The 4,469-nt window shown below is 45.9% G+C and overlaps 1 pseudogene; it reads right to left on the bottom strand.

Moving 5' to 3' along the window:
* Positions 1–201: 201 nt before the first annotated feature.
* On the bottom strand, positions 202–3,242 carry LOC129018790 (nuclear factor erythroid 2-related factor 3-like; annotated as a pseudogene).
* Between the last annotated feature and the right edge of the window lie 1,227 nt (positions 3,243–4,469).

Here is a 4,469-nt window from a genome sequence, read left to right as displayed (position 1 = left end):
CTCCCCCAGATTTTCCACAAGTGTGATCTTGAAGTCCTAAACATTTGTCCATGTAAGCTTCAAAACAGAGCCTTAACTGAGTTATTCAAGTAGCAGTACTTAAAGATATAATTATTGAAGCAGTTTCAATGGTTTCCGATCCAAATAATCAGTTTCTGAACATTACTACTTCACATAATAGGGTCCATCTTCAGTTTCTTCTCACTTTCTCTTTCCCTTTTGGGTTTCCTTTTTGTGGCCTGAGGCCACCAGTTCTTTGGTGCTATCAAGATACTTCCATCATGGGTACACTGAAGAGCACAGTGGTTTGGATTGACTGGCCTACCTTGGTCATCTCTTAATCTACTAAAAATATCATGATAAAGGTCATGCAGTTTCTGTTTCATTATGTTAATAGCTTTGTTACATTGTGCTCGCTCTCTGAAGAGTTTCCTCTTTGCTTGCAAGTTACATACATCATCTTCTAGATTCAAAATTATGTCCAATTTGCGTTTATGACAGTTCTGCGCAGCAACTTTATTTTTCCCTCTTCATCTGATATTACGGATAAGTGAGACTTGTAGGTCTGTCAGATAACACCTACTTAACATGCTATTGAAAGAATCAACAGGCATGCTGACAATTTCATCTACAGAAAAAGGGATATGCAAAGCTTTAGCATGCCGTTCATCAAGGCTCAAGTTTCTATTTGTGTCTTCAAGGAACTTACTCCTTATCTTCTGTGACTTCCCAGCCAGGCCACGAAAAAGGTTCAGAAGTAGATTCTGGTGCACTTGGCTGTAAGTGGTAAGTGTGGTTATGAAATATGTGTTGAAATGTAAGATCCCCATGGAAACCAGAATCACTCTGATCCAAGTGACAAAGCTTACTGGGTTTTGGGTAGTAGCCGCCTACAGCACCTTCTAAGTCATGATGGGAACTAGATTCATGGTCAGTACAGTAACCTATAGCACCTTCATCACACACAGAGTTGAGAGGAATTAGACTTGATGACAGAGGTACTATTGTGACTTAAATCTAAAGAAAGGCCAGAATCAGAATCTGGTTCATCAAAAAGCTGAGAAACATCGATTGGATCAAAGTCGTCTTCTGCGGCCAATGACATTAAGCTTATCTCATCAAATATATTTACGTCAAGGTCATACAGTAGGTCTTGGCTTGTTAGATTCCTCATATGATTGTCAACCGGTGAAAGAAATCCTGTCAAATTAGTTCCAGGAAGGGTTTGCTCAGGATTGGTGGTATGAGAATTTAACTGCAGAAATGGTTCTTGTGACTGTGAAGTCCTTGCTATTGGATCTCTTCTAAATGTATTGTTGGGACAAAGCAAGATGGCCTCATGAAGATTCACATCCTGACTTATAGCCTGGCTGAAGTTTACATGAGAATGTGCTGAAGAATTCATGCCATCACTGATACTGCCTGGAAGAGGAATATCTCCCAATGAGATGCCCTCCAGTGAATTCTCAGGCTGTGATGAAAGCAACTGGAATAAGTCTTCCAGAGAGAAAGAAGTATCTGTCCCATTCAGATGTCTCTCATTTCTAGATTCAGTGATCTCTTCTGCCTCCCAATCAGGTTTCTCTGCTATTTTGTTTTCATCATCATTATTCTGCTGAAGTGAGTTCTCCTTCTAGGCTGACACCCTTTCTTCATTTTCCTCACCCTGGGAACTATGATCCACAGCTTCGTGCTTTTCTGTTAGTACCTTGTTCTCCTCGCTCGCACACCCGCCAGCGTCGGGCACTCAAGCCGTCGGTTCCGCGGGTGCCTTCTCCTCTTCCCCGGCGTCCAAGGGACCACTCCGAGCCGCTCGGGGGTCCCCGTCGCCCCCCTACACAGCCTGGCTGCCGCCGTCCACGCTGGCGCCGGCTCCTCTGGTGGACGAGGCGGCGGCGGCGCCGAGCAGCCCGTGGGCCTCGTACGCGCTCCCGGCAGCCACGCTGTGCACCAGCCACGCATCCACCTGGGTGCAAGGGATGAAGGGGACCCCTAGCGCGCGCACCTCCCGGAGCAGCTGGCCCTGGGGCGGCGCGGCAGGGTCCAGCTCCCGGCCCTTGGGGTGCAACTGGCCCGCGCGCCCCCACCCTCCCGAGGCCGAGAAGGGGCTCAGCGCGCAGGCGGAGTTGGCCGGGCCGCCCAGGAACAGCAGCTCTTCCCGGAGCACGGAATTTTCATCTTTGGTGCATGAGTTCTAAACTGTAGACATGTCTAGAGCAACTAAACCTTAGCACCGTGACCACTTGACACATGAGCAGAAGAGGCTCCCTGCAACAGAAGAGGCTTTTGTGAATAATAGTCTATGCTTAATTGTGTCACCAAGAAGCAAGGCAATGCCTCACCTCCTGCTCCAGATAATGCCAGCTCTCTGCCTGCTGACCAGGAGCCTATTACTCCCAACCTCCTAAAGAAGGAGTCTGCAGAAGGCCTTGGCTCTCACCTGCCCACTCTGCCTCTGGAAACTGCAAGACACAATTGTCCAGTGGCTCCCATATGAGACATACTAAACTGGATGTCTTCCGCTATGAGATTATTATACTAATCCTTCCACTTATAATGAATTATTAAGAAGCATACTTACATTTGCCTTTTAAAGCTGTATGTGTAAACCTGTTTCATACAAACCAATGCAGAAATAAACATGTTGAACTAACATATTCTCAACATTTGCTTCTAAAGGTGTTTCTCTAACACTTCCATTTATGGAAAAAAAAAACACAGCTTATGATGCATCTTTAAGAAAGCATGCTTACAATCACTTCACCTCAGTCATCAGCAGCAGCCCAAACCCTGCCTGTCAGCCACCATCACCCAAACTAGCAGGCACATGCTCTAATATGACCCGATTTCCGTTCCTCTCCACCTCCAAAACCCTGCTGGTGCATTCTATGGAATGTACAGTGTATCATCAGGAAACTTGCTTTATCCTCAAACTTTTCTCTAAACCTTCTCCTCTCCTCTTTCCTGCCCTATCTGAAACCTGCTTATTCCATAAAAACATCTCTTCCTCCTTCCCCACAGCCCTCTAGAGAAGCAGCTATCTTTTCTTACCCCATGAGGAATGGGGTCTAGGAATGGGATATTGTCCTTTCTATGCTAGAAAACCTAGCAGTTCTCTCTTTAAATCATATCCCAACTCTGTCCAATTCACTGCCTCTTCACTACCGTTATCATCACCCAGGCCATGCCAACCCTCTCCTAACCTGTCTCTTTCTCTCCACGCTTACCATACTGTGGTCCATCTCTCCACAGCAATCATCTTGCTTTTAACTGGCTGTGATATCACATCTCTCTGCCCCTTAAAATCCATCAGGAATTTTAGTCCTTACTTTGCCTTGAAAAACCTGCATGATCTGGGCCCTGCCTCCATCTGTCTCTTGTGCCACTTCTGGCTTTGCCCACTGTAGTGAAGAGAATTGTGTCCCCCAAAAAGACATGTTGAATCTCTAACACAGCCTACCCTCATACCTGTGAACGTGATCTTATTTAGAAATAGGGTCTTTGCAGATGTAATCAAGTTAAGATGATATCATTACAGAAGGCCCTAAATCCAATGACTGGTGTCCTTATTAGAAGAAAAGGCCATGTAAAGACAGAGACATTGGCGGGGCATGGTGGCTCATGCCTGTAATTCCAGCACTTTGGGAGGCCAAGGCAGGAGGTTCACTTGAGCCCAGGAGCTCGAGTCCTGCCTGGGGAACATGGCAAGACTCCATCTCTAAAAAAAAAAAAAGAAAAAAAAAAGAAAAAATTAGCAGGGCATGGTAGTCCACATCTGTGGTCCCAGCTACTGAGGAGGCTAAGGCAGGAGGATGGCTTGAACCCAGGAGGTCAAGGCTACAGTGACCCATGTTCATGCCACTGTACTCCAGGCTGGGTGACAGAGGGAGACACTGTCTCAAAGAAAAGAGACACAGAAAGAATGCCAGGTGACAATGAAGGCAGAGATTGGAGCAATGCATCTACAATCCTCCCGTAGAGGATCCTTTCTTGTCCTTCCTAGCTTTTGGTAGCTAAAGGGGACTATAGCCTGCTGACACCCTGATTTCAGACTCTGGTCTCCAGAACTGTGAAGCAATAAATTCCTGTTGAGCTAAGCCACCCAGTTTGGGGTCATTTGTTACGGCAGCCCTAGACCACTAATAAACCCACACTACTCTAGGCATATTGACCCCTCTGGGCTCCTTGAACACACCAAGCTGATTCCTGACCTAAAAGCTGTGTTCTAACTTTTCTCTCTGACCAGAATGTTCTTCCTATCTTTATATGACCGGCACTTACATGCCATTCATCTCAGCTTAAATAGCTACCCAGCTACTTTCTATTACATTAATCTGTTTTAGTCCCCTGCATAGCCTATAGCTATCTGATGTTACACATGATTGTTTATATATCATTTGTTTTTCTCCATGCACTAGATGAGAACAGTGACTCGATTATCTTAGTTATTGCTGTCTCCTGCGTGCCTA

The sequence above is a fragment of the Pongo pygmaeus genome, chromosome 17 (assembly GCF_028885625.2).
Source record: "Pongo pygmaeus isolate AG05252 chromosome 17, NHGRI_mPonPyg2-v2.0_pri, whole genome shotgun sequence".
Taxonomy (NCBI): domain Eukaryota; kingdom Metazoa; phylum Chordata; class Mammalia; order Primates; family Hominidae; genus Pongo; species Pongo pygmaeus.
The sequence above is the reverse complement of the archived record's forward strand: the minus strand, read 5'-3'. Positions and strand labels throughout refer to the sequence as shown.